We start from the raw sequence: 14,358 nt of genomic DNA on the forward strand, positions 1-14,358 counted from the left end.
CAGGGTGATCCCTGCCTTCAAGTAGCGTAACAGCAGAACTCTTAAAGAAAAGCGAGTTTGGTTAAAGGCAAATAGAGAGGTAGGCACAGTTTTCTGAAGCCTTTTCTGGGTGTTGTCAAAGACTTTTTTATAGTGATGGCACCAATGGTTTATTGTGCTTCAGTCCCCTTCAAAACTGCACATCCAGGAAAGGGCGATGATTCTGTGAAAACCAGCACTGGATGTTGTAAATACAACTCTCAAGCTTGTCAGCTGTGATAGGGCTCATTTTTTTTAACCCCCCAAACCAAAGAGAACATTTCTGAGGCTTTTGAGGGTTAACAGAGAGTGAAGGGAGGAAGGAATTAGGCAGAGTATGTTTCCTCGGATGTGGAAGAAATAACCTGAGATGGAGAGGGGGAGCTTGTATGGAGCTCTACACACTGAGCAGAGCAAACTTAGCTGTTTACCCACAGTGGCCCCTTCCTGGTGGTACTGCAAAGTTGGCTGGCCAGAGCACAGAGGACATTCACTGGACAAATGGAGAAGTGGGAGATAGCAATCAGACTAAACAAGAAGGCCTTGATACTGTTCTGTAAGGGATACCGACCTCTGATCTCATCTCCTACACCCTCCACCTCACTCTGTGATCGTGCCTCCGTGCCTTTGCACATGCTGTGCTGTCTGCCTGTTACACTCTTCCCCCAAGACACTCATATAGTTTAGTCCCTCACCTCATGTAGGTCTCTGCTCAGTGACCCTTGGCTGCAGTCCTCTGACCACCCTGTTGTAAACAGCACTCCCCTGCAGTCCCTCTCAGCTTTAGTTTTCTCTATAGCACTTAACTGCTATCTGACATCATTTATTTGTTTATTGTCTGTTTCCTTCTACTTAAATGCAAGCTCCGTGAGAACAGGCTCTTGGTCTGCCTCACCTTTCTATTTCCTGTGATGATAACAAGCCATGGCACATTGTAGAAGAATTATGTGGTGCATTTCCAGAAAGTGGGCTTTTAGCCCCAAAAGTGATTTTTCCTAAAAATCTTTTAAAGAGGGATTTTTTGCAGCCTGCCATTTCATTGTATTCAAGACTGCTCTGTGTGGGGAGAGGGTACAGTTAATTATGATATTCTGTATCCTTCTACCAGAAGGTTGTGGGTTGGGGGGCCATTTGTGATTGAATTGTTTTTTGGTCTTTCACTGTTTTTTTTTTTCTATTTCTAATTTTTTATTTTGACAAATTTGAAATCTACAGAAAATTTGCTACACTCAATGAATATCCATATACCTTTCACTTAGATTTATTATTTGTTAACATTTTGCCATATTGCTTTGTATCTCTACATGCATATATTATTACAGTTCTCACTGAACTACTCAATGTTTAACAGTAGGTTGCATATATGACCTTTGGCCTCTAAATGTTTCAGTTTGTATCACCTCAGAAGGAGATACAGTTACCATGTTTAGGAAGGTAACATTGATACAATAGTAATGTTACCTAATGTGCAGACCTGTCTCAATGATGTCTTTATAACAATATACATGTAACAACAGGAAGGAAGTCTTAATCCAGGAAACAATCCTAAAACTATAATCTGTAATCACAGATTACGTTTAGTTATGTAGTTTCTTTCATCTTTCTCAGTTTTCTTTGTTTTTCATGACATTGACATTTTTGAAAAGTACAGGCCATTTGTCTTATAAAATAAATACCTCTTAGTATGGGCTTATTTTATATTTCCTCATGATTAGAGTCAGGTTATGCATTTCTGGCAGAAGTATTATGCAGGTGATCTCCTATCTCAGATCTCAGGACTCATATCCTCCTAAGTGTATCACCTCAGCAGGTACATTGACGTCAGGTGGTCTCATTACTGATGACATTAAATTTAATCACTTGGTTTAGGAAATGTCCAACAGAATTCTCCACTGTCAGGATACTGTTTTCCCTTTGTAATTTAGAAGTAATCTGCAGAGAGATAACTGCAAAACTGTATATATATATGATATATATATGATATATATATATCATATATATATACACACGATATATACATATGATATATAGTGTATATATATATATATATATACGAGATATAGATATAGATATAGATATATAGTATATATATATATATATATATATATATCTATATCTATATCTATATATATATCCTACTCCTCAAGAAACTTTCACCTAATGGTTTTAGGATCTGTGGAGATTCTTGCCTGAATCCATGACAACAGTGGTTGTTGCAAAATGGTGGTTCCTGACTCTTTCATTCCTTATATATTTATAAATCGTGAATTCTATTACACATTCCATTGTAAAGAAGAGCATCCACTTCACCCATTTGCTTATTTCCTTATTATAAACATGGATTCATGCTTATTATAAGCATTGATTTCCTTAAATTCAATGTGTGATAATTCATTACTGTCATTCATCTTGATGTTCGGATTGTCCTAGAAATGGCCTCACTGCATTGATCCCTCACATGTGGGGAGAGAAATACCTAATCACAGGAGTAAGAAATATTTTTAGTACATTCACAGTGCTTCTTAAATTTTAATTGCATACAAATCACCTGGGGCCCCAGATTCTGCATTCCTATCAAGGTCCCTGGTCATGCTGATGATGATGGTCTGTGGACTGCAGTTGTAGGAGTCTGTAGGCTGATCTGGAAGACTTTAAATACATCCTGCTCTCCCCATAAAATTCACCTCATTAGCATGGAAGAGACTGATCTTTTGAACAGTGTATGAGCTCTGGTAGGCATGGAGAGAGAGGAGGTACACCCCAGCTACTTGATTCCCAGAAATCATGATAATGTGAAACACTGTATTCCCACTCACATTTGCATTTCCCTAGAAATCCTGACCTTTCAGGAAGCTGTCTTCGGCTGGCATCCAACACCTGGGATCAGGGGACAATAGTGACAACCTTCATGGAGGATGTCTCTACCAGTGTTCTCCATTAGTCAGACCCAACTTTATTGATACCCAGGGAAGTTAGGCAGTTTGAACTCCCCTCCTCAAAAAATAAATATTTATCTATTTACTTATTTTGTTCCACAAGAGCTATGAGTTTTCTGTCATTGGAAGATTTCGATGGCTTTTGTTCAAATAATTTCCTTTTCCCCCTTTAAAGCCATTTTTAGATAGATTGTGGTTGGCACTCTGGCCCTTTGCAGTTTGCAACCACCCCATTCATAAACATTACAAATGTCCATGGAATTTTGTATTGCTTAGTCATATTGTCTAATCTGTTTACATTTTTTTTTAAATCAGTAATCCTTTCTTCCCTTGGCATGATTTCATTTACCCATCTGTCATCTGACTTTTCTATTTCCCCTTATTTTCTTCTATTAAGAATGCATGGCATCTTCCTTAGAAGAAGAGAGCTTTACAGCTGAGGGAATCCCCCTGCGGAGGTTACAGAGGATGTGTCCGAAATCCGAGGCCATCTGGTGTTAGGGACTGAGTGTGTGTGCTGCTAATCACCGCTGGGGAGTGAGTGTGGAACCCATGGGCACATAGCAACTCATTTAACAGGATGCTGAGGATTACTAAAGTCAATGTTTTGTTTCTGACTGTATGTTTGTTTTAATCTCTACCATTTGTATCTTCTGCTGTCTCTGGCATTTAAATAGATAGCTGATAATAATAGTAGAGTTGAGTAAAACTTGGGCAGTTTCTGGCTTAGGAATGATTCACAGCTTCCTACGTCCCAATTAGTGCTATTAGTGCCCACTTCCTTTCAGGCCAGTCCCCACCTCCCCACTAAGGGATGCAGGACACTCTTACCTTTATTGCAAAGAATCTGTCTGCTCCCAGAGCCTCCTTCTCTAAAAGAAAGTGCTACAGCTCTTGCGATCTTGTTCTTGGTCACAGCACATACTAACATGTCCATTGAATTAGGTGGGGCTACCGGGGGTTTTATTCCCCCTCTCTGAGTAACATATGTTATAGAGGGTGTTTAATATGGCCCCACTATGAAAACATTACGTCTAAAAGCTAACCTGAAAATCTCGTGAGATACACCAACAAGTAAGCAACTTTAGTGTTTTCTTTGTTACAGGATGCAACCTGAAGATTTCTAGGATCAAACAGTATAATCGACTTAGCCTGGTAATAGATGGATTGCCCCACAGAGGGTCAGTGGTTGCTATAGAAGGTCAGGGCCAAAAGAACTGTGGTCTGTGCAGGCCACTTTCAGGGTATTCAGGGGCTTGGTCATGGCGGGTGCCAAGGCCCTGTGGAAAGCAGAGAGGCTGCGTCAGTGCCTCAAATGCTAGGCACCTGGTACCAATTAGACCGCACCTGCTTTCTGCTGTTGGGTCTCTCCCTTTCTCCTGTGAGCTACTTATTTTTTTTAAGTAATTTATTTATTTTGAGAGAGAAACAGAGCAAGTGGGGGAGGGGGACAGAGAGAGGGAGAGAGAGAAACCCAAACAGGCTCCGCCCCATCAGTGTAGAGCCCAGTGCAGGGCTTGAACTCATAAACCATGAGGTCATGACCTGGGCTGAAATCAGGAGTCAAATGCTTAACTGACTGAGCCACCCAGTGCCCTTCTTGTGAGCTACTCTTACAAAAACAAATCACTGAAAACCAGAAATGTTTCAGATTCTGACTCAGATCTCTGTGTATCTTTATAACCTCTGGAAACTGAATTCTGGTGATGGCAGTAAGTAGGAGAGAAGTTTCACCTCTTCTCTCCTTCAAATGTAGAGGAATATCTCATTCTAGCATTGAAAAATTCTCGGGTGAGCTGCTTCACACACATAACACACACACACACAACACACACACACACACACACACACAAAACCTCAGCAGGACGATGGCAGCATCCTTCACCATGTACAAAACAGTGTTTAACATGTAGGTACTGGGAAGTGCTTGTTAAATGATCCAAAGCAAAAAGGCCAATTGAGTGCCTTTTATTTCCATTTCCCATCTTATCAATTTTTTCAAAACATCATTTTAATTCCAACAAACTTGGATCCCTCATTATGTTTCTAATGCTGTATTTGAACATTGCTTGAATGTCTGTCCCTGGCTGTTTATGCGCACACATATGCATACACTGACTCTCTGTATCCAAACACAGAAATGCCTTAACTTAGTTGATGTGATTAGCTGGAGAAATTGGCTGTTAGGTTGAAGAATACCCTGGAAGTGAATATGTGCCTTTAATTTTACCCAAAAAGTCTTGAGATGATTTCTAGAGTGTTACTTTATGACCATGAGCTGCATGAATTTTACTTCCCATGTTGCTAGAGAGGTTATATAAATTCAGTCAACATTTACTGAGCATCTGCTAGGTTCACAGACCTGTGCTGGGCCCCGTCTGTCCATGCCTTCAGGTGTCCATCTTACCTGACAGACTACATAAACACAAAACATTAAAACTCACACTAAACTAGTTAAATATCAGGGGCACAGGTTTCAGGAAACAGAGATTCCAACAAGGTGGAAAGGTTGGAAGAAGGAACAGTTTGGAAAGCTGTGTAGTTGCCATTGGCCTTCATGGATGGTGAAAAGGAGCAGAAGGAGGGAGAGCATTCCGTTTAGTGGCACGTAGTGTAAGCAAAGGCTAGAGGTTGGCATTCACATTGTATTTGTGGGTCAGCGAGAGCTTGGTCCGGTTGTGGCGTAGAGGTTCTGTGTTGGAAAGAGCAGAGATAAGGTAGTAAAGCTTGTCTGGGTCCAGGTCCCAGGGGTATTATGCTGCCACAAAGCAGAGTAGTCCGGAACGTGGTTTTAGCAGCACCAGGACCTTCTCTGCTAGCTTCCGCCCTTGCCTCCATCAGTCCTCAGCTTTGTGATCCCGTTGCCCCACAAGCTCTGGGCCACTGCTTCTTCATCTGTAAAATGAGGGCAGTGATTTTATTTATCACGCAGGGTTGCTGTTGGGAGTAGAAGAAGTGATAATCACACAAATTGCTTGGCACCGTTCTGGGTACTTGGTAAGGCTTATGACGTCATTAGTTCTTGGCAAGGGAGAGAAGTAGTGGCAGCTATGCCTTAGAGAGCTGACTTTGATAGAGGATAAAGCTTTGGTACAGGACTGAAACTTGGAGGCTTGGTAGAATTGCCTCCCGCCTGGACGGAGTTGAAGATGGAATTTTAGAGCTGTCCCCACCATTTCCAGCCTCCACAGGAAGGCACAGGAAAGGGTACAGGGTGATGTGCTCGGCAAAGCCTTTCTGCTTCCACTGCATCTCCATTTCACAGATTTTAGGAATGATTATGCTTGCTCATCCTTCAAAAATGACTTGGTGAGAGTAATTGGCAATGTCCCTGAATAACCACAGAGAATTCCTAATGCTGGTCAGTTAGAGGAAGTGAATCGTTGAGCCAGAGGTAACTGGAAGTTTATTTGCTTGCTCTTTTTTTGGTTAATATTTTATAGTGTGTACCCAGAGGCTGCTGTGCTGACAGGGATAAGATAGAGAATTGAATCTGAATAAATCAAAATGGAAAATAACTCTGAATATCCCTGTAAGAATTTCAGCGCCTAACTTCCGTAACTCATGCATGCTAATTCTGCTTGTCGTATTTACACTTTGGGTGGACGAGAAAATGGAAGGCAGGCCTCTCTATAAAGACGGGAATTCTGTTTTGGACCTTTCCTTGAAGCTTTTCTTTCTTCTAACCGTCAGGTTTTTAGCCTGAAGTAAGTTTAATTCATCTAGTCAGAAGTTTGCGTTTTTACTCAGCTTGTCTTTGTACAGGTATGAATAAGTTGCACTTTGGCCCTACCGTCATGATGGCAAGTTGTATGAAAAAAATGTACAGCATGAGCATTATGCTTCATGAAGAAACAGAATCTTCAAAGGATAGCATTACAAAACATTTACATTTTTGCTTATCACAGTTCCTAAGTGCTACTTGTCTATATTTTGATTCTGAATATTACAGATGGTCCCATCTATGGTCGGGAGTGCTCTTTTGTGCAATTTAAAAATAATTTCAGGAGTCAGGGCGTATAAATGTTGGTAGTTCGGGTACAGCGCTCCAAGTGTAATGCCCGGTGTGTACTGACATGTACAGTTGTTGATTAGTCTTGACGATATTTGTGCCTTACAAAAGAAAAGAGATAATCAGTTAAAATGAGTGTGACTGTACGTTTGAAGAAGCACATCTCTCTAGTTCTTTGCTCGTGCAGTCTTTAATATATACTACGCATATGTGTATTCAAATACATATATATGTGTATGTTTACGTATATACGTATCAAGTAATCTCTGTAACTGCTTAGCTCTGTATAGCACAGAGTAGTTCTATGCCAGGTATTTTAAGTATTAACCTATATCAGATTCCTTTGAACTGATCCAAAAGAATGTCTAGAATTAAGTACAGTATAAATTGGTTTTAAAATAAGCATATTCTAGCTTATATGCTTGGAAAGTACGTTAATAGAAGTGGGTATTCACTGCCCCTCCGTTTCTGTTTAGTCCAGCCAACCCTGTCTGGGTCCCTTCCCTTCCTTGTCTTCTTCAGCCCCCGGTGTGATCATCCTGACCTTTCTCTTAGCTCCTTCCTTCTACCCACTGTGTCCACAATCCTTTACCCTTTGGGCCGGTCCGTTTATCCATTTGTGCTGCTTCTCTACCACCATGGCTGTCTGCAAATCTGTACCGCTAGAAGTGTGTTATCCAATTCAACTGGGTTCTCAGTGCTGCTGGGTTTTGTTTTTTTGTTTGTTTGTTTGTTTGTTTATTTTGGTTTGGTTTTGGTTTTTTGTGGGAAGCGTTGTTTGTTTGTTTGTTTGTATTCTTCTTCTATATGTGCCTGGACAAATTCTCTCCCATTTCCCATAGCCGTGATCGTAAACTCGATCAGTGTCCGTAAATTCTATGACCCAGAGGTAGTTGAGCCGCGGTCCCCCCTTCTGGCGGAAACCTCCCTGGAGGAGGCTTCCCCTATGGCGTGTTAGTTGTGGTGCCGCTACCCCAGTCTCTGCCTGTGTCGTCATATGGCCTCCTTCTCTGTGCATCTGTGTCTGCACACGGCGTTCTCCCTGGCTTTCTCCTGCTCTTCCAAGGGCACCAGTCCTATTGGGTTACAGGCCCAACTACTCTGGTATGACCTCCTTGGAACTTCATTATGCCTTCAAAGACTTTGCTTCCTAATAAAGCCACGTACACAGGTACCCCGGTCAGGACTTCAACATGTCTTTTTGAGGCACACAGTTCAACCCATAACAGGCATTTAGAATAAATGTGTGTAATATTTAACATGTATCCTTAACATGTGTGTTAAGGGTTTGTGTTTAATGTGACATATAAAGATCACGAAGTCAGGAAACAAGGTACAGAAGTGTGAAGCATTCACACCGGTGTTGGGTATGGGCATTGTAGTATCATACAACTTTTAACTTTTAAAACTTTTTTTAACTTTTATTTTTTTTATTTATTTATTTTTTTAAACGTTTATTTATTTTTGAGACAGAGAGAGACAGAGCATGAACGGGGGAGGGGCAGAGAGAGAGGGAAACACAGAATCGGAAGCAGGCTCCAGGCTCTGAGCCATCAGCCCAGAGCCCGACGCGGGGCTGGAACTCATGGACCGCGAGATCATGACCTGAGCTGAAGTTGGACGCTTAACCAACTGAGCCACCCAGGCGCCCCAACTTTTTTTAACTTTTAAAACGAATTCTATTTATTCAATTTTATCAATGACTAGTTTCTTGTTGGATACTTCTAACGTGAATTAACTTACATAACGTAAAGTCTTCATGCAAGCATTCATGCCTATGCCTATAAGTTCAGTTTCTAATTACAGAAATTCTTTCCTTTTCTAGCAGAAATGAGTACTCCACTTAAAACTTCAGACTTCACTGGTTAAAAAAAAATGATCAAAAAATAAATTGTTCAGGAAATACTGTAAAGGAAATGGTGATCTACTAATTTATAATTATCAAGTTCCAATTAACCTCCTTGTCAGTATTTGTGATAAGCATTATCCTTCCAAAACTTTTAGGAAGTGAAGTACCACTGTAAGTTGTTCAAATCAAGAACAACAATTCTTGACAAAACTTACCTTTGAAAAATGTTAAGTGAACCCAATTTGACAATAAATTATATAAAAAGAGAGAGAGAGCGCGCACAAGTCGGGGAGGGGCAGAGAGAGAAGGAGACACAGAGTCCGAAGCAGGCTCCAGGCTCTGAGGTGTCAGCACAGAGCCTGACATGAGGCTTGAACCCACAAACCGTGAGATCATGACTTGAGCCTAGGAGCCCGATCTGATATCTCTGATAAGAGAGTTCTGTGTTCTATATTCATCTGCCTCTTTTCTGTGTGACCACCATTCAGCCTTATTTATGATGTTCTGCTTCTGCACAATCTGCTATTGTAGTGATGAAAAAGGAGGGACAGGTTGCCTTTAATAAAAAGAGTAATTTTCTTATTGGGGAAGAAAAAAAAAGCGTTAAGTGAATACATGTAATTACCTCTCTTCTGATTTTTCTGCAGTTTTCTTAATTTAGTAAATTAAAATGCCAGTATTCAAATGATCCAATAGCAAAGCCTCCTCTTGTAATTCAGCAGTATGGTAGTGAATGGACCTCAGTTGTGATGACTTACGGGAAAAGTACTTTAAACTCTTACCCTTTTTGCAGATTCTTCTTGATTTGCCTGTAACAGTCATCCAAAAAAGCTAGAAGGGGAGAATATCATCTTGACCTATCAATTGCATCATAGGAATAGAAGCATCCCTCCTTCTCCTTAGGCTGTCAGGCCAGATCTAGTTCCCACAGTATCCTCATTTTAAATGTGCCATCTCAGGCTGCCTGGGTGGCTCAGTTGGTTAAGCTACCGACTCTTGATTTTGGTTCAGGTCATGCTGTCATGGTTCATGAGATCGAGCCCTGCCTGGGGCTCTGCACTGACAGCATGGAGCCTGCTTGGATTCTCTCTCTCCCTCTCTCTCTGCCCCTCCCTATGCACATGCACACTTTCTCCCTCTCTCTCAAAATAAATAAACATTTAAAATAATAGTAAATAAATGTGCCCTCTCTCGTTGGAGCTGCTGTTCTTCAAAGGAGATGGAATGGTGAACTCTTCCCACCCGGTCCTTCATGGCCTCTTCTCAGACCAGGATCCAGGCTGCCAAAGCTGGCCACAGGGAGTCTGGCGGTGACATACACACACATTGCAGTGTGACTTGCCCAGGTCAGGCTAGCTTGCAGCACTGTCTCTAAGTATGTAAGCAGATAGCTTACCCCTTGAAGCCCTGTGTTTTCTCTTAAATCAGCACTCTAGAATCTCAGGTAAAATGGGAAAATATTTTTTTTTCAATTTTTTTTTAACGTTTATTTATTTTTGAGACAGAGAGGGACAGAGCATGAACGGGGGAGGGGCAGAGAGAGAGGGAGACACAGAATCGGAAGCAGGCTCCAGGCTCTGAGCTGTCAGCCCAGAGCCCGACGCGGGGCTGGAACTCATGGACCGCGAGATCGTGACCTGAGCTGAAGTCGGACGCCCAACTGACTGAGCCACCCAGGCGCCCCTTAAATATTTTTTATTTAAATCACTGGGACTATATGGTGTCTTGAAGTCAGAGGTGAGAGACTAAGTCTGCTCTTCAGCAAACAGGACAGAATGTGTTTATTTAATATTCTTTTTCTCTTTGTTGGTAGATTTTCTCTACTGTGACATAGGAGAAAGATCAGATTATGATAAACCTTTAAATTAAAAAACAATTTTTTTTTTGTTTTTTGAGAGAGAGAGTGAGAGAGCACATGCACATGAGCGGGGGAGGCACAGAGAGAGAGAGAGAGAGAGAGAGACAGAGAGACAGAGAGACAGAGAGACAGAGAGACAGAATCTGAAGCAGGCTCCAGGCTCTGAGCTGTCAGCACAGAGCCCGACACGGGGCTTGAACCCAGGAGCCATGAGATCATGACCTGAGCCAAAGTCGGATACTTAGCCGACTGAACCACGCAGGTGCCCCATGATTATGGTAAACCTTTACAAAGAATGAAAGATAGTTTCTAACTCTGTAAGCTGTTGATGGTGGTGGTGTTGGTGGTGATGAAGATGATGATACTACCACCATCTTTTGGTAGTTAAGCCACTGCATTCTACTCACTGCCTGGAAAATAGAAATCATAACATTAAAATGTTACACTAAAACAAGAGCTTATTGGAATTGTAAACATTATCAACCCTGGGACACAGAAGAATCTTAACTGCTATCCTCTATACATATTCACAGATATATGCTCTAGGTCAGGAATTGGCAAACAACAGTCCCAAAGGCCAAATCTGGCTTGCTGCCTGTTTTTTTTTTTTTTAAGTTTATTTATTTATTTTGAGGGACACAGAGACAGCGTGAATGGGGGAGGGGCAGAGACAGGGAGAGATTGAAAATCCTAAGCAGGCTCCACGCTGTCAGCGCAGAGCCTGATGTGGGGCTCGAACTCACAAACCTCGAGATCGTTACCTGAATCCAAACCAAGAGTCAGTCGCTTAACTGACAGAGCCACCCAGGTGCCCCTGCTGCTTGTTTCTTAAATAAAGTTTTATTAGAACATAGCTGCCGCCATTCATTTGCATATTGTTTTTGGCAGCTTTTAGCCTATAGGCAGAGTGGAGTTACAACAGAAACCATGTAGTCCACAAAGCCTAAAATATCTACCGTCTTGTCCATTGCAGATAAAATTTGCCAACCTCTGCTCTAGGTAATGCTTCCAAATTGTACAACCATATAATTGAAGAACTTTAAGGGTCATTAGAGATTATGTAGCCCAAGTCTAGAGCAGTTTTATAGATGGGCAGATCAAGGCTCATGAAGTGATTTGCCAAGGGTCTTAACTATTTGCTGTGATTTACTTTTTCTTTTTAAAAAAACAAAGATTTTTTTTCCCCTAACATTTTTTTTATTGTGGCAAAATATACATAACAAATTTTACCATTTTAACCATATTTAAGTGCACAGTTCAGTGGCATTAAATACATTCATATTGTTGTGCGACCATCTCCATCATCCATCTGCAGAACTTTTTCTTTAAAAAATTTTTTTAATGTTTATTTATTTTTGAGACAGAGAGAGACAGAGCATGAACGGGGGAGGGTCAGAGAGAGAGGGAGACACAGAATCAGAATCCGAAGCAGGCTCCAGGCTCTGAGCTGTCAGCACAGAGCCCGACGCGGGGCTCGAACCCACGGACCGTGAGATCATGACCTGAGCTGAAGTCGGACGCTTAATCGACTGAGCCACCCAGGCGCCCCTGCAGAACTTTTTCACCATCCTAAACTGCAACTCTGTCCCTATTAACCTAACTCTCCCCTCCCCTTCCCCCTAGTCCCTGGCAACCATGACAGTACTTTCTGTCTCTATGAATTTGACTACTCTCGATACTTCATATGAGTAGAATCATATAATAGTTGTCCGTTTGTGACTGGGTCATCTATAACTTTTTTTAATTGAAGGAAATGTGCTTTACAGAAACAAGAAAACTCTATCCTTACCCCTTACTTGACTTGGCCCAGGGTAAGCTGGCCAACCTTACTTCATGTCCCCAACTCTAAAATGGCACCTTTTAGGATCTATCTATGAAGAATTTAATACAATGTCATTCATGGTATTAGTCAGTTACAGTAAAAAAGAAAGATCTTAAACTTTACAGTGCAATAGTCACAAATATTAATTTTACAGTTCAAGTATTTGCTTCCAGAATTTTGGTATAGGAGAACAGAAATGCATACTTAGAAAGTAACTTTGTGGGCATTGGAATCAGCGCCAAAGATGAAGGGTGGTAATTCAGGTCTTAGGAACCACTGCTGGGTAGGATCAGAGCATGCTTCTCTGGTGACTGTTTCAGAGTTTGCCAGATTCAGTGTCTCCCTGTCCTAGACAGAGCTGCCTACACACAGGTCACATCTTGCCCTTTGTTCATCATCCTTTGTCTATTTACATAAAGTTACTCCAGATGAGGTAAACTATAATTGATTTTTAGTTTACTAACTGTCACATTTCAGTTCTGCCTCCCTAAGACTATATGCAGATCACTCAGTTGGAATTTTGAGTGTTCATAACACTCTTCAGACTTCTGTGCACATCCTATTTCTTGATTTCATCTTGAGTAATAGAAGCTGTGAGTTTCATATTTTACTCATTTGCCGCTTAGAGAGTAAGCTTGTTTTAAAATTCTTCCAGGGCAAGGAAGGTCAACTGGCAGGAAAGTTAGGTGACTGAAAAGCAAATAAATTGTACAAGGCATTTGTTCAAAGTATTTGTTTGTCATCAGGCCTTAAATTCTGTCTTCTGTTTTACTGTTGTTTTGTCTAAATAGCAAGGAAGCGTATAGATCTGAAATTCTTAAACTTAAGTCAGCATTCGTGTGCTTACTAAGTGCATTGCTTGAATTGTCTCCTATAATCCCTTAAAAACTCCTAAAATGTGTGCTTTTATTATATCCATTTAAGTCATGGGAAAGCTGAGACACAGAATAGTTCTTTGCCCTATGACATATAGCCAGGAAGAGACTGTGCCAAAATTTGAACACTGGCACTCTTGAGTGCAAAGTCAGATTTCACTTATTTGCTTGTTCATTTGTCCATTCATTCATTCAACAAATCTTTAAGGAGAGCCTGTTATGTGTTAGACTTGATTCAAGGGCTACAGCAGTCATGATAAAAAGCCTTGCTCTCACGGAGCTTATGCTGTTAACCACTTTGCTGTGAACCATCTTGCATTCTCCTTCATCATCTAGTCTAAGATGCTTAGATGCTGGTGCTTTTTTCAGCTTCTCATCAAGAAGATATCAGGAAGTTTTGGTAACTGGTAGAAGCTTTTCCAGTCATTTCAACAGACAGAAATTAAGAAACCATTGAAGACAAATGTATCATTTCTTTCTTCTTGAACTATCACAAGTTATCATGGCTTCTGAGACTGTTTGTGGGGTTTATCACCCGGAAGGTAAAGAATTAAGAATATCTGTCTTATAGCTAATGTCCCCTTGCTTTAATTTAGGCCAGTGTTCTCTTATCTTCCTGCACACCTGAACACAAAGTAATCGGCATCTTAGTCATTAATTCTGAATAGTTGAAGACATTGTGAACATACCAATTTGCCTTTGTTTTCAAGAGTGTTTTTGTTTTTGTTTTTGTTTTTGATCCAAGACAGAATTGTGTGAAGTACAAGAGAGAAGGTTGTTTTTGGCGGTTTGCTTTCCTCCTCTTGCAGTTAGGCTTTCCTTCCTCCTACTGGTTCCCCCACCTCCCAGCCAGCAAAGTGTTACAGTTAATATCCTGCTAAAGTGTTAAGTAATAACTAAAGCCTCCTGTCCTTCCCTGGCCTTTCTCCCTTCCTATGGCCTTTCTCCCTTCTACTAATCCTGGTGAGCTGGGAACCCATAGCTTAAG

General features: G+C 41.1%; 1 protein-coding gene across 1 annotated transcript in view; it reads left to right on the plus strand.

Annotated features, from left to right (window-relative positions):
* PCGF5 (polycomb group ring finger 5) overlaps positions 1 to 14,358 on the plus strand; it is a 122,243-nt gene that overhangs the window by 29,782 nt on the left and 78,103 nt on the right. The gene's annotated exons all lie outside the window — the stretch shown is intronic.

Source organism: Panthera pardus, unplaced genomic scaffold (genome assembly GCF_024362965.1).
Source record: "Panthera pardus isolate Hobbes unplaced genomic scaffold, ASM2436296v1 HiC_scaffold_22, whole genome shotgun sequence".
NCBI classification, from domain to species: Eukaryota; Metazoa; Chordata; class Mammalia; order Carnivora; family Felidae; genus Panthera; species Panthera pardus.